This window comes from Cornus florida, unplaced genomic scaffold (assembly GCF_030987335.1).
Source record: "Cornus florida cultivar Cherokee Brave unplaced genomic scaffold, ASM3098733v1 CherokeeBrave_3.0.0_Hap2_Chr11, whole genome shotgun sequence".
In the NCBI taxonomy this organism is placed as follows: Eukaryota; Viridiplantae; Streptophyta; class Magnoliopsida; order Cornales; family Cornaceae; genus Cornus; species Cornus florida.
In genome coordinates, this window is record NW_026775581.1 from 98,241,080 (window position 1) to 98,258,370 (window position 17,291).

A 17,291-nucleotide genomic window follows, 5' to 3' on the forward strand; every position below is an offset into this window, starting at 1 on the left:
GCATACAATCCTCCATATCTATGTAAATTACAATATATAAATAATACGCAAGTAATTTACAATCCAAAACCAAATATCCCTATCATTGCAAAATAGTTTGTACAATACTACAACAATTACAGTTCAACACCATAATCCAATTAATTGTAGAATAATATATAAGATTCCACAATTAACATCCAACCCATGTAAATCACAACACATAATTAACAGTTTAGCAATTTACAATCCAAAACCATCCCAAATAATCGCAGGAGACTATTTACAGTTTTAGCAATTTAAATCCAAGAGTTAAACCATGTATTTGCAGGAAACGGTTTAAAGGTTCAACAACTAGCATTCAAAGCATGCGTAGATCACATCTAATATATCAATGACTCTATCATGCATTAAAAATAAGTTTTATAATCATATTATAGTCCAGTAAATTGCTAAATTAATTTAAGCAATTTAATCCGTCTTCCATCCGTTAACAGCATAGAAAGTTTACTAAATTTTACACTGTTTGTCCCATTGATGTTGTAATTTAATGTTTAAGACTTATAAAAATGTTGGGAAGCATGATTACAAGTAGGAATTGAGGACGGGATTAACCTAAGATTAAACAGTGAACCCGTGTGTGGATGATTTGAAAATTAACTTCTATTGTCTACTATTTTTGGAATTTTGTTTCTCTGCAAAATCTTAAATTGCGAGACATGTTTTTAGCTGTGATATAAGCATATAGTAGTTAAGTATATGTATGCTTAGTTGGAATTAACTGATGTTTAAAATCTGTTTTACATTGCATCAGTTATGGTACTGTTTGGAGAGGTAGATTGTGTAATCCTACTTTATCAATTTAACAAACTGTAATTGGGATACTAAATCTTATATTGGATGCATAAATTGGTTGTATACATGCTAAACTATATTTATGCTCATTTTGGGATGTGGTTAGTAAATAATTATACTGTGTTATTAACTACGTCAACTGGAGGTGGTTTGCACCGATATGGGACGATGTCATATTAGGTACGGATTAGTTCAAACACTAAAGCCTACCTAAATTTGGATTAAGGTATGGATTAATCATAAAGGTTAAGTCCATCACCTACATGTGTCATATCAATTGTGAATTGAATGGCCTACTATGGTTTCAGGAGGGGTTTGTTATGTATATATCAGACCACTACACAGATGGATGGTATTCTGTATTAGGAGGAGTACGGACTTTATATATATATTATATGGTGCCGTGGTATGAGCTTGAGTCTCATGACCATGGTTAGGGCGCGTATATCACCTAGGATGGATAACTGGACATAGGTGTTATTCCCTGGTAGGTCTAGGTACTCATGCCCACCTTAGGGTGCGTATTTGCATGTTGCCTTTTATTCAGGCTGAGACAGACCTACTGGACTAGCGAGCGTCCTATAGTGTGTATTATTTACATATATGGACTACTCTAGATATTGTTGAGTCTTCCTAGGATGTATCTGCGTATCGGATTATTGTTTGGATTATAGTAGATCAGGACTTGCATATGGGCTTAAACCACTCCCTTATTTTTCAGGTGTTCGTCAGTTCCAGGGTTAGAGCTTAGACGTGCAGAGCAGATACTGATATTCATTCCTCCGATTATGTAGGAATCTTCTTTATGTTACCTTTGGATTTTATTTCTATTATTTCAGTTTGGTTTGAGAATTTTTAATAAGTGGTCCAATGGATGGAATCCCGAGTTGTACTTATGGAGTTTTGGATTGTCGGATTTGATTAACTATATTACAATGATTGTCTTTTAGTTTCTTTCAGCTTATTAAACTTTATTTCTTAAATTCATTTTGTTATCTGTGTTCGTTATAAAATACTTTAATTGTTTGATATTCCTTTGGGTTTGGGCCTGGGCCTGATCAACCCGCGTCTCGGATCCGAGGGGTATCACAGCTAGTATCAGAGCACTCCAGGTTCAAGTGTCTCTAGGGTGTTTCGTATTAAGACTTCCGCGTAGCGTTTTCTTTGGATTAGAGCTTAAGGTTAGGATTCATAGTATTCTTTTACGGTTCGTTTAGAAAGTACTAATGTCAAGTTTATTTTGGCATTTCAGAATGTTTGGCACTAGGAAAAGGATGGGGTTCACGATGAAAGCAAAGAAGGGCCCAAGGCCGAGGAATGTTACTCCGGTGATTCCCTTATGAAGGCCGACCAAGAAAGCGGAATTAGAGACCAGGGAGTGGATTCCAATAGGCGTTGCATCGGAGTACAAGTCAAGGAAAGTTTCTGTTGTGTGGGATTGGCCACCAAACTGTGGACCTAACACAACTTCGGTGGTGCTCGAAGCTGAGCCAAGTAGAGAGGAAGACCCCGAAGAAGATCAGGATAAAGGAAATACCGGAGCATCCAAGATGGAGAGCACCGGAGTTAAAGGGTGACTGTTCTTTTAAGAGTACTTTTAATGACTAATAATGGAGGAGGTATTAGTAAGTGTAGTACGGATTTAATCACGTACACTAGGATTATGTTAAAGAATATTTACGATTATTCGTTTGACAATTTATGGTTTGGAAAAGTTCTTAATAAAGTGAACTAGCGGTTTTAGCTATTTTTGAATTATGTTGTGTGATAGTATTTTTGTGGTATATATGATTTTTATGAAACTATATTGGGATGATTATGTTGTATTAATAGATGATTATCCCAGTTGAGTGATTGGGGTTTGTGGAACAGACAAACAAATAGTTGCTTGTAAATACATGGTGTGGAGACAGGTTGATTACCAAGAAGTTTATAAGAGAACTTGTGTAAATCAATATGGTAGGTTTGGTTTAGAAGGAGGCATTCTTAGGATAGAACAATAATCTAAAAATGGGATGATTGTGGAGCTTTTCGTTTTGCCTTATGTGTTTTGCTCTACGGAGTATTTAGAAACAGGGGATTTTCATGGATTGGTTGGTGACACACATATGCAGTAGACCTCAGGATATTTCTATATTGTTGGGCAATATTGCCATTTTCATGAGAGTGATGTGCCTGTGACACTAGATATTGGTAGACTCAGATTTCTAGCCAATCTTTTGTCCTGGACATGCACACTTATGACGGGATACTTGGGATGGATTGGTTATCACTACTATGCTCAAGTTATTTGTTTTTGGATGGGTCTATTATGGTTACCACACCTAGTCTGGATGTTTACGTCATTGCTATGCCACATTTTAACGGGGACATTAGCACCTATTTGTTTCAGATAGAGTAGGAAACGGAGGAGGGGATTACTGTATCATTGGATAGCATACTAGTTGTACAGGACTTCCCGAATGTATTTCAGGAGATTCCAGGGATTGCCGCCTAGTCATGAGATCGACTTTGTGATAGACTTAGCTCCAAGCACTACGCCTATTGCTAGGGCACCATACAGGATGACACTAGTGGAGATGAGGGAGCTGAGGGATCAGATTCAGCAGCTACTCAGCAAGGGTTTCATTCGCAGGAGTACTTCACCATGGGGAGCACCGGTTTTGTTTGTAAAGAAGAAGGACGGTTCACTTCGGCTGTGTATAGATTACAGGGAGTTGAACAAGGTTACGATTCGCAACAGGTATCCTTTGCCCAGGGTTGATGACTTGTTTGATTAATTGAAGGGAGCTACTTATTTCTCTAAGATTGATCTGCGGTCTAGATATCATCAACTTCGGGTTCGGGAGCAGGATGTTCCGAGGATAGCGTTTCTCACTAGATATGGATCTTTTGAGTTTCGGGTGATGCCGTTCGGGTTGACTAATGCACCAACGGTTTTCATGGATTTGATGAACAGGGTTTTCAAATCCTATTTGGATCAGTTTGTCATTATTTTCATTGATGATATCTTGATCTATTCTAGGTCTGAGGACGATCATGCTAGACATCTACGGATTGTGTTGTAGACGCTTCGTGAGCACCAGTTGTATGCCAAGTTCGAGAAATATGAATTTTGGCAGTGGGAGGTGAAATTTTTGGGTCACGTGGTGTCAGAAAGGGGAATAGCGGTGGATCTGGCCAAGGTTTCAGCAGTGGTTGAGTGGGGACAGCCTACTTCACCTACCGAGATTCGGAGTTTTCTTGGATTGGCAGGATATTACAGGAGGTTTATCCAAGGGTTCTCAAAGATAGCAGGACCACTCACACATCTGACTAAGAAGGGTGTACGGTTCGTATGGGATGAACATTGTCAGAAAGCTTTTGACGAGCTAAAGACTAAGTTGACTTCTGCACCAGTTTTGTCTACTCCACAGAGTGGAATGGGATATCTGGTCTACACGGATGCTTCGTTGCAAGGTCTTGGATGTGTTCTGATGCAAGAGGAGTGACTGATTTCGTATAGATCTCGGAAGCTTAAGCCTCACGAGCTTAATTATCCAATACATGATTTGGAGTTGGCAGCTGTGGTCTTTGCCTTACGTATTTAGAGGCATTATCTGTTGGGTAAGTCATTCAGATTATTTAGCGATCACAAGAGTTTGCAGTATTTGTTCACTCAGCGGGAGCTGAATATGAGACAGCGCAGGTGGTTGGAATTCGTGAAAGACTATCACTTCTCGATACAGTATCATCTAGGGAAAGCGAATGTGGTGGCAGATGCACTGAGTCGCTGACCTGTTGGTAGTTTTTCTGCACTGTTCGCTACTGAGTGGAATGCTTTGAGGACAGTGGATGAGTTTTCAGATGCTTTCATGGCTTGTATGGTTGTTACGCCTTCTATCATTCACAAGGTTTTGAAAGCACAACTCACGGATCAGCAATGCATTGACAAAGTTATAGAGATAGCTTCCGGAGAGGTTCCATTCTACTATGTTGGGGCTGATGGAGGTTTGAGGTACAAGGGACGTTTGGTGGTACCTTCTACTGATGATTTGAGGAATGATGTGATGACTGAGACTCACCACTCTGAGTTCTCTGTTCATCTAGGCGGAGACAAGATGTATCAGGATATGAAGCGGCAGTTTTGGTGGGCAGGTGTGAAGAGGGACATTGCTCTGTTTGTTTCTTAGTGTAGTACTTGTCAGATGGTTAAGATTGATCATTAGAGGCCGCCAAGAGCTATACAACCACTACCGATACCGGAGTAGAAATGGGAGAGCATTTCTATGGACTTTGTGGAGGGATTGCCTACTTCTTTCAAAGGTCAAAATTCTATTTGGGTCATCATGGAAAGGTTGACCAAATTAGCTCATTTCCTACCTATTCGCACTGACTTCACTTCGGAGCAGTTAGTAAGGCTTTACATTGCAGAGATTATAAAGCTAGATGGTATTCCGTTATCTATTATATCGGACCGAGATTCGAGCTTTGTGTCTGGATTCTGGAAGAGTTTTCAACAGGCCTTGGGTACAAAGTTGCACCTTAGTGCTGCTTATCATCCTCAGACTGATGGACAAACTGAGCGGGTGAATTAGATTATGGAGGATATGCTTCGGTCGTGTGTTCTTGATTTCAAGGGCCACTGGGAGGATTATTTACCACTTATGGAGTTTATTTATAACAATAGTTTCCAGAAGACTATTGGGATGGCACCATTTGAGGCGTTATACGGCCGACCGTGTCGATCGCCTGTTTGTTGGATGGAGGTTAGCGAGAGTCGATTCTTGGGTCCTGAGTTCATCAAGGATACTTTTGAGAAGATAGCTCTTATTAGGGATCACATGCGTACTGCCCAGAGCAGGCAAAAGAGCTATGCTGATCGCAGCACTCGTGCTTTGGAGTTTAAGGTTGGAGATCAGGTTCTACTCAAAGTGTCTCCTATGAAAGGAGTCATGCACTTTGGGAAGAAAGGGAAGTTGTCACTGCGATTTGTTGGTCCATTTATGATTACGGATCGCGTTGGAGCTGTCGCTTATCGGTTGGCACTTCCGGATAACTTGGATCGCGTCCATAATGTGTTCCATGTTTCCATGTTGTGAAAACTTCTGCGAGATGAGGATCGATATCAGCATATCGACGTTGGGGGATTGAGTTGCAGCCGGATGCAACTTAGTTGGAGCCTCCGTGTCGTATAGTAGACCGACGGGATCAGATTCTTTGTAACAAGGTGATTCCTTTGGTACGTGTTCAGTGGAGTCATCATGATTAGGCTGAATCCACTTGGGAATGAGAAGATGTCATTCGCTCACAGTTTCCTGAATTATGGGAAGAAGGTAAGAGCAAATTCCGAGGATAGAATTCCTTTTATTAGGGGGGAAGAATGTAATACCCTAATTTTAAAGGACAGTTCTGGAATTTGTTTTAATTATTTATATGCATTTTTAATACATTTATTTGCTTGTTTTGATTAATTAATTATTTGCTTGATTATTTGAATTAATTGATTTAATTGTAATATTTGTTTAAAATGAATTATTTATTTAATTGTGTTTTAGTTTAATTACTTGTATTTTTATTTGTTTAAATTAAATTGTAGTTTAATTAAGTTAAAGGATTTATGTATGTTTAGCCGACATAGGTTAAAACTTAGGTTTTCTTGGGTCAACTAAAGGTTTCATTAGGGCTCTAATTATACAAGGATTAGGGTTGGAGTATTGAGCCTATAAATATATTCGTTATGTGGGTTTAGGGTTTTAGAAAACAAAACACATAAACTCTTTTCACGTTACAGAGGGATACAGAGAGTTGTGAGGGCAGAGAAATAGAGAGGGAGTTTGAGTAATTTATAGAGAGGCTTAAGGTGGAAGGAATGGAGTGCTTCTGGGTTGAACCAAGAGCACCGGAAGAGTGGAACGATAGTCTAGGACATTGTCGGAAACTTTAGGGACGGTGGATTACAGTTTCAAAATCTGAAACTACAGGCAAGTCTCTGTTCTTCTCTCTCCCGTTAATTCGTGTTCTGTGCATGCCTAGTTAAGACTCCAGGGATTAATCAAAGATTAAAATAGATGAAACGAATGTATGATTCATCTAATATGCATGTTTAAATCAGTTTTTAGTTCCATTGAATTAATCTGTTTTAGTATTGCTTAAAAGTGCTAACTGAAATCTTATTGCGGATTATTTTTAAATCTTGTGTTAAATTCTTGTTGTGAATATATATTTATGTTTGAGGATTGGTCTGAGACACTAAAAGAACCCTTGAATACGTAATTAACACAGTATTGAATTTCACTAAATTAATCTGTTGTGGGTTGCTTAAAATTTCAAACTATGGTTCTGTGATCGTTGCTTCTAAACCTATGTTCCATGCATGCTAATATTGAGTATTAGTGGTTACATATGTACCTAGGACTGAGATTGAACCTAGAATAACAATTAAAACATATTACAGAGGCTCTGGTAATCACCGGAATTGGAGAAGACGAAGCTGGAACGGACAATGGCTGCTAAGGGAAAAGAGAGCAGGCTCTCAAATTCCTTAGAGCCGGCTCCCAAAGACTTGGAGCCAGCTCCAAGTGTCTATGAGCCGGCTCTAAGTGGTTTAGAGCAGGCTCCAAGAGAAAAATAGAGCAGGCTCCAAATTTTAGAGCCTGCTCCATCTTAAAACGCACAGAATTGAAGTTTTAGAGACTTTTTGGTTGAAATTGGATTTTCTAAAATTATTTAAAGGCTACTGGATGTTGTAATTTAATGTTTAAGATTTATAAAAATGTTGGGAAACATGATTACAAGTAGGAATTGAGGACGGGATTAACCTAAGATTAAACAGTGAACCCGTGGGTGGATGATTTGAAAATTAATTTCTATTATCTACTATTTTTGGAATTTTGTTTCTTTGCAAAATCTTAAATTGTGAGACATGTTTTTAGCTGTGATATAAGCATATAGTAGTTAAGTATGTGTATGCTTAGTTGGAATTAACTGATGTTTAAAATCTGTTTTACATTGCATCAGTTATGGTACTGTTTGTAGAGGTAGATTGTGTAATTCTACTTTATCAAATTAACAAACTGTAATTGGGATACTAAATCTTATATTGGATGCATAAATTGGTTGTATACATGCTAAACTATATTTATGCTCATTCTGGGATGTGGTTAATAAATAATTATGCTGTGTTATTAACTACGTAAACTGGAAGATGGTTTGCACTGGTATGAGACAGTGTCATACTAGGTACGGATTAGTTCAAACACTAAGGCCTACCTAAATTTGGATTAAGGTATGGATTAATCATAAAATTTAAGTCCATCACCTACATATGTCATATCAATTATGAATTGAATGACCTACTATGGTTTCAGGAGGGATTTGTTATACATATATCAGACCACTACACAGATGGATGGTATTCTGTATTAGGAGGAGTACGGACTTTATATATATATTATATGGTGCCGCGGTATGAGCTTGAGTCTCATGACCATGGTTAGGGCGCGTATATCGCCTAGGATGGATAACTGGACATAGGTGTTGTTCCCTGGTAGGTCTAGGTACTCATGCCCACCTTAGGGTGCATATTTGCATGTTGCCTTCTATTCAGGTTGAGACAGACCTACTGGACTAGCTAGCATCCTATTGTGTGATACCCCATAATTTTCGAATGCGGGTTAGCCAGGCCCACGCCCGATTACCCGAGGATATCAAACCAATTAGAAATAAACGAATACAGAATACAATTAAGGAAACAAGAATACATAAAAATTTGCTGAAAAGATACTAGAATGATAATCCAAATACTAAAACCTCATAATAAAATCAAATTAATAAAGAATTATTCTGATACATCTAAATTCTCCATTTCTAATACAACTCGGGAATCCAACTGGTGGACCCCTAAAAACTCCAACACTGAAATCATCAATTGAAGAACTCCACTGCTAAATCATGAAGAAGCTCATATGTCGTCGGAAGAATGAGAGGCCGTCTCTGCTTAGCACGAACAAGATCTAAGACCTGGAACCGTCTGTTACCTGAAAAATAATAGTGGGTCAGGTCCACGAACAAGTTCTATTCTAACTGCAATCCATACAGTGACCCGATACGCAGATACACCCTAGGTATCTCAACAATAGCTATCTAGCCCATAAATATATAAATATCCACACTAAGGGACATTCACTGGACTACAGTAGGGGTCTCAACCTGAACAGAAAGTAACATGCGAAAACGCACCCAAAGGTGGGCATGAGTACCTAAACCTAACAAGGTACACCTTAACCTACTATAGCCAACTACGCATCCACTGCATATACGCGCCCTAACTAACGACTCTGAGACTCAAGCTCATATCATGGTACCGTAATCATATATTTAAAATCCGTCCAAACCAGAGTATGTCATTCAATTCTTCGTTAATCTGACATAAAACGAATAATCAGTTAACCACTCAACTTATTCAATTTATATGAGTTAGCTTTAAACAACAGTAAATCCATATGGTCACTCAACTTACTCAGTTGATCTGACCTAAACCACAAACATCAATTAATCCAAATAGTCTCACGACTTACTCAGTTGATCTGACTTAAACAAAATTAGGATTCAATATTTTACAATCATTTCCTTTAATCCAATAGGTTAGATTTATGCGTTTTGAGCTAAACCATCCCTAGTATGATACCGTCCTATACCGGTGCATACAATCCTCCATTTCCATGTAATTAACAGAATATATTAATTCAGCAATTAAAATTCCACATATATATAATCGTTTAGCGATTTACAATCCAAAACCAATATCCAAATAATTGCAGAAAGATGTTTAAAGGTTCAGCAATTTAAATCCAAGAGTTAAACCATGTATTGTTTAACAGTTTAACGACTAACATCCAGAGCATGAATAGATCAGTTTTAATAAATCAATAACTCTATCATACATATAAATAAGTTTTAAAATCATAATATTGTCCAAGAAATTGCTAAAATTAATTCTAGCAATTCAGTTCCTTTTATCCATTAACAACATGCTAGGTTGCATCTTGGCATACTGTTTTATTGTTTTAGCACCGAGCCATAAACTATGCTACAAGTCCAATTTTTTAATTAAAAGACTCCCTCATACATCTAAAATTTAATTTAGAATCATATTATAGCACCCTAAATTGTCAAATTAAAATTAGACAATTTAACTTCCTTCCAGCAGTTAACCGCGCATAAGTTGTTAAATAGCGCACTGTTAATTCCATTAATACAAAGAGGGTATTTTATGCAATACAAGACCTTAATTACATCCTAAATTAATTATTGAAACCCCCATTAAAGTTTTAAAACTGTTCAAAAACCCCAAGAGCCTAAACAGTTTCTGAAAACCTAAAGTACGCATCAAAATGGAAAGAGCCTGCTCTAAAAAAAAAATAGAGCGGGCTCAAACCAACATTTAGCCGGCTCCAAAAACTTTTGGAGCAGGCTCAAAGTGTTTGGAGCCGCCTCCAAAACATTTTGGAGTCGCCTCCAAAAAGGGGGAGCCCACTATTCCGCTTTCTTCTTCATTTCCGATGATCTGCTTCGACCCCGGCCACTTTCTACCCTTCAGTTGGTTTCTAAAACTGATCCTAAGGGTCTTATTAATACCAAATAGCATCCCAATGGTTTAACAATAACAATTGGAATTAAATACAAAGATTAAATTTGCTACCGAACTAAACATGCTTTAGGAACAAACTGAAACTATTTTGCAACAACAGTTCCATTCTAACCTCTCTGTTCCTCGTCAATACTGAACCTAAGATCTTATATCATCCCATTAACATCCCCATGGTTCATTTATAGAAGATGGAAGCAAGTATAGTAACAAAAATCATAACAGAATTTAACATGCTTTAAGGAACAAAATCGGAAGCAGACATGCACAAATTGTAAGCAGATTTGATTTTAATACAAACAGATCATCAATATAGCATATACTAAAACACGTAAATCCCGATTACTGATTAATTAAAACCCTAGAGGCTATCTAGGTGCACAGAACACAAGCCAAAGGGAAGGAGAAAGAAAAGAACTTGCCTCTGTGGTTTTTGAATAAAAACCCTGTCGCCGTCTTTCTAGGTTTTTTCGACGACGTCCATTCACTGTCAACTCTACCTCCTACTGCTCAACCTTCCTCCTCCTAGGTCTGACCTTCAAGCCATGGCCAAAACCCTCTCTGACGTTGTTCTATTTTTTCCTCACAACCTCTCTCTGTTTTCACTCTAAACTCTCTGTATTTTCACTATTCGGGAATAGGGTTTGTGCTTACAACCCTAAGCAGACTTATAACAGTATATATATAGGCATATAGAAACCTACGTCTACTTATATTAAGAGATGGAAACCTAACTAAACCCTAGTCGGCCAAATACACGATCCCTAACCCTAAAATCCTAATTTAACAACCTAATTAACTCATTTAAAAGAATCAAAACTAATTTAATTAAATAAAAACAAAAATCCAATTAACTAATTAATTAAAACCTCAATTACATTACATAGAACAATTAACCAAACAAAACAATTCAATCAAATTAAAGAATAAAACAATTAAATCATATAAAGAATAAAACAATTAATTAAGATAAACAAACAATTTGACACATAAGCACATAGCCACAAAAATCAATTCAAAAATGCATATTAAACACAAAAAAAAAAAGATAAACAAAATTCCAATTATATCCTTTTTAAATTTAAGGGTATAATATAGTGTGTATTATTTACATATATGGACTACTTTAGATATTGTTTAGTCTTCTTACGATATATCTGCGTATCGGATTACTGTTTGCATTGTAGTAGATCAGGACTTGCATGTGGGCCTGACCCACTCCTTTATTTTTCAAGTGTTCGTCAGTTCCAGGGTTAGAGCTTGGACGTGCAGAGTAGATACTGATATTCATTCCTCCGATTATGTAGGAATCTTCTCTATGTTAGCTTTGGATTTTATTTCTATCATTTTAGTTTGGTTTGAGAATTTGTAATAAGGGGTCCAATGGATGGATTCCCGAGTTGTAAACTTATGGAGTTTTGGATTGTCGGATTTGATTAACTATGTTACAAGGATTGTCTTTTAGTTTCTTTTAGCTTATTAAACTTTATTTCTTAAATTCATTTTGTCATCTGTGTTCGTTATAAAATACTTTAATTGTTTGATATTCCCTTGGGTTTGGGCCTGGGCCTGATCAACCCGCGTCTCGGATCCGAGGGGTATCACATCATACAAAGCCAGGAAAAAATACAATATACATTTTCAAATCCAAAACAAAAGAATGTCGTGCCATGAATGCAATATCATGCATGTCACTCCCCATTTTTTAGAAAATTTCCATCATTTCACAAACTGTTAATATAACTCGTCCTTTGGTAACTCTGCAGCAACACGGGAAAATGATTGATTACTGTCCCTGACCTTTGTTACCTCCGTAGCGTCATTTGAGACCTAGACAGCTCAACCACGCTAGGGCAATCTCCCTAGTTCCCTCTAGGCTATATTAACACACCGGCCCTTTGGTGACTCCGCGGCGACCAGGTTTTCTCAAAACCATTTTCTCAAATTTCTTCCCAAAATCCCCTTTTCAATTTCATTTCAAAACACTTTCCTTTTTCTTTCATGCCGAATGCTTGTACGCATATCACATGTCTTTTTAATACTATGAAAATGGAGAGAATTATTATCACACAATTAATATGCTTCCATATGAAATTTCTAATAAATTATTAAGCATCAGAAACATAGAAAATTAACACATTAAGCATACCTTCTAAGTAAATCAACAAATACACATAATTACATGGTTCATATACTCAATTAAATCATCTAAGGAACAATCAATTCAATTTAATCATACTTGACAACAATTAAAGTAGAAAAACTCACAAAGAGCAAGAATTTGAGTATTAGAGACCCATACCTCAATTTAAGCCAAAACCCAATTTTTGCCCTAGATCCCAAACCTCCTAGAGTGCACCAAACACAAAATTTCTCCGATCAACTTATAGATCTCATCGTGGGCTTCAACTTGCCACAAATGGCACTTAAAAATACTAAGTATTGAAAGAGAGATCTAAGTTTAAAGATTGAAGTAAAAAGAAAAGAAAAAAAGAAGTGAGAGAGTGAGAGAGAGATACCAGTGGGAGAGAGAATAGAGAGAAGAGAAAATGAGGCAAAATTTGCCTCTTACTTCCTTTTTAACATAGGTGTGGGTCCCACCACTTTTTAATTTCTTTTCTCTTTTTCTTTTATTCTTGTTTTACACCACACACATATATATATATATATATACACACATTTAATTTCACAATCATCTAAATCACATTAAATAAAATAAACATGACGTAATTGAACCCAACTAAAATCTCCATATGGAACAATTCCGGTAGCGGATCCCACACGGGACCATCCGATCTGAAAAATTAAAAATGCTAAAATGATCACCCTTACATTTCAAAGAGTCTTGAACTCAATAAAACGCTCCAAACAACTCTCTGACACAACCGCCACACTCCACAGTGTCCGGTTCGCAAAAAGGCAAAAGATGAAAATACCCTTGCAACAACAAAAATTCCGAAAAAATGAAAAAGATGAAATTCAGAAACATCACAAAACCTCTTTTATAAGCCTCTGGCTATTGCACCAAGCACTAACCTCTACACAGACTCTGTATATCAACAGGAAACTAAAAGAGAGTGCAAAAACAATATCAAATGCCAACACTTCACAACATGGTCTAAAACACAAAATTACATTGAAAAGTCTTCATTATCTAGGTCTTGGCATGCATTTTTTAAGTAATACTAAAAATCCCCATTTTTTTTTTTTTTTGATTTTATGGCAAATAACACAATCCCCATTGGTTACAACCTTTGGTCAAGTGGCATGAATAAGAGTAACACATTTTCTGATTAAAATTTTAGGCAAGGCCTTTGCTGAAAATTTTTTTTGGAAGACAACACTTTTGATACTCTTGCTGATCCAAGGTTGCAAAAGGATTATGATTCTTCTGAGATGGCTCGGATGGTTACTTGTGCTACTACTTGTGTACGTCATTTGGCGCGGCGTCGACCACGATGAGCCAGGTACATATCTCCATTCAATGAGATAAGCCCCCGACAAAAGTTTGAAGTATAAACTGGAGGCTCTAATACTTTGGTCTGTCAATTATGGTCAGAGCAATTGAAACTACAATTCCATTATCTAGAATGGGGCCACCAGAAAAATGGGATATATATTATCGCCATTTTTCCAATGCAGATCAGTTTTAGGATTTCCCGAATCCCTTGATTTTTTAACTTTTTATATCTCATTTGTGAGGATAGCTCCTATTCATGGTGATAGGCTTATACATAATGTTATATAGACAACTCAATGAGACTCTTTGGTCCCTTTTTGAGATGCTCAAATGTGCTATTGTTCTTCCTTCCATGTTTGAATTTTTTTTCAAAATTCCAATTTACTCATCATTATTTCAAAGTTTTCTCAAGTATCTGAGTATCAAACTCCACAGTTTTTGTGATCGACCAAGTTTGCAACTGAAAATGAAATCTAAGAATTTGTATGCGGGGCGCTTATACCATTTTGATGCAGATTGTCCGAGCTTTGGAAGGAAACATGTCTCTAGATGATCTAAGTGAAGGTATTCGACTTGGACATAGCACAGTCTTTTACACTTCCCACGAAAATCTGGATTATGGTAAAGCCCAGTGGTGGGGGGTAAAGCCCAGTGGTGGGGATAATTAACTCCTTCCAACCCACTCAATGGTCGGCTGTTGTTGAGAGTTAAATTTCCCCTTCATCACACATAGGGGAAGCATCATCATATCACATCACATCACATCAACACAAGCATATATGGAGATAACAATCATAGACATCAACGCACAACACAATTTTTACATGGTTCACCCAACTCTAGGGTTACGTTCATGGAAGAGAGAGATTTCGCTATTATGAATCAAGAAAGAGAATATACAACCACATGTCAAAACCCCACTCACTCACTCATTATCTCTTTTGAGGTTATATGTATACACTCTGGAATTACATATACTCTCCCCTCTCCTTACAACACTCACCCTTAAACCCCTTACATCTTTTCTCTCTTCTCTCTCTCTCTAAACCCCTCATACCCATCTCTATTTATAGAGTCTTCAAAACTTAATTCCTTGTTGGACAAGTATTCCTCAAATCCAGTTTCTTGTTGGACAAGGATTAACTTACCTACAAGAAGTTACCATATCCATCTTCAACTCTAAAATAGTAGGTATAACTTCTTTCTCAAATCTTTAGCCTTTTTCCCCAAATTTTCTGGATTCCAAAACCAATCAGGAAACTATTTCTCGCAGCTTCTAAAACGAATAAGGAAACTAATTTTCTGCTTACAAATTTTGAGCCACAAACCCAACACCCAGTACAAAGAGGATATGAAGAAATTCAGGAAGATGGCACTAAGAAACAGCCAGGAACATGGTGCTAGTGAAGGCAGTACTGGCAGTAACTTAGGTTTGAACCCATCTGCCACCAGCAATGAAGGTCTATAAACTACTCGAGAGACGAGCTCTGGCAGTGAAATCCAACAAACTACTCCAGGTGGCAATGGAAACAAATGAAGAAAAAATGCGGTGAAAAACTCCTCAAAGCAAAATGTGCAAAGATTAAAGAAAATGTTTGGAGAAATGGTCTTTTGATTCACAGTTGAAACATGATGTTTCACTAGTAATGTCTTTGACTAAAACTAGGTTTCATTTCAAACGTGACAAGCCTTGGAATAGTACCCTTTGCCTAATTTAATCCTCACTTGGTGTGATTTCTGATTTCAAGCAATCTTTTGCTTATTATACTCTGTCTCTTGCTTTTACTTTAATATCTACCTAACAAGTTCTAGAAGTAGGGATTTATTTATTTATATTGCATTTGATCATTTTGTGATTCAAATCTATCTCCAACCTTCACTGTCTGCACTAGAAATGTAGCATGACAAATTTTTGGCAATATTTATGGTAGAATGGTAATGTGTGAGGCTTACTGGAAACATTTTGCCCTTTCTCCATCAGCCACTGTTCTGACATTATCCGTGCGAATGATTTCAAGGGTTTAGCTAGGTTGTGTGAAGAGCTAAATCTCACATAACCTAAGAAAGAGTGTGTGCGCGTGTGAAATAGGAAGATAGAAAATGAAGACGAAAAAGGAGAGAATGTGAAGTGAGAGTTCTGAATTTGTAGCTCCCTTTGGTGAAATTTTTAATATGTAGCACGCTAAGAGAGTCAATGTAATGTTTCTGATTTTTGTCATTTTCCATTTCTTGGGATTTTTCTAATTTTTTGGAATTAATTTCGTTTTGTCTCGTTTTGCATGCCGAACACCATGGGGTGTGCCGGGTGTGTATAAGTGTTGATTGGGACATTTTCTTAAGTTCAGCACTCTTGAAAATGTATTGATTACCAATTCGGCATTTTTTTTTTTATTTTTCGAACCGAAAGGTCCCAAGTAGGAGACCTGCTACCGGGATTATTGTGCACGGGAATTGTGTTACGGGTCCATTGTATTTCATGCATTTTTTTATTATGCACATTTATTTAGTTAAATGATTAATATATGGTGGTTAAGTGATTGGTGTGTGTGTGCGCGCGCACGCGTGTAATAAGGTAATATATTTATAAAGCTAGTGGGACCCACCATTTAAAATCATTTTATAGGCCTTAAGGCCATTAACCGGATCAACTCTCTCTCACTGTGTGAATCTCTCTCTCTCCCTTTATTTTCTTTTTTCTTTTTCTTTTTTATGCCTCATTTTTCTCCTCCATTTTTCAGCCAATCGGTCCGGTTTTCAGTCTTGATTCCTTGACAAAAAACGTCCCTCTCATCGTTCTCTATCACATAGTCAAAGGATTTAATTTTCTGAGGAGCGGTGATTATTTTATAAATTTTTGAAATTTTAGATTTAAGGTTTCGGAGGGGGTTTTGGGCCACTTGGAGTCGGATTCCGGCGTTGAATTATCCGGCTGGGGATGCATTTGGGCTACTTTTGAGGTAGGGATGTCTAAACCGTCACGTTTTGACTTTAGTTGAGTTCGGTATTTGATTTCTTGCTAAGCATGCTTAAACTGATGGATATCGGGATTTAATTGTTGATTATGTGTTTACATGTTTATGTGGTGAAACATGATCTAAATGATGTTAATTGTGCATATATACGTGCTTAGTTGCAAAATTGTTTAATGAGCATGCCTTGTGTTGAATTGTTCTCTAGAGTTTATATATATATATATATATATATATATATATATATATATATATATATACACACATGATGATGATGATGAGTATGTACGATTAAGTTAATAAAATGTAAGGATGTGTACTGTCAATTTCATTCATGCATGATTTCATTCATGGCATGTGCATGGTTTGGGAAAAGTGAAGTTGAAATGATTCTTGTAAA

At 37.0% G+C, this 17,291-nt stretch overlaps 1 pseudogene; it reads left to right on the forward strand.

The window, feature by feature from the left end:
- LOC132281644 (proline-rich receptor-like protein kinase PERK15) overlaps positions 1-15,459 on the forward strand; it is a 75,149-nt pseudogene extending 59,690 nt beyond the window's left edge.
- The last annotated feature ends 1,832 nt before the right edge of the window (positions 15,460-17,291 follow it).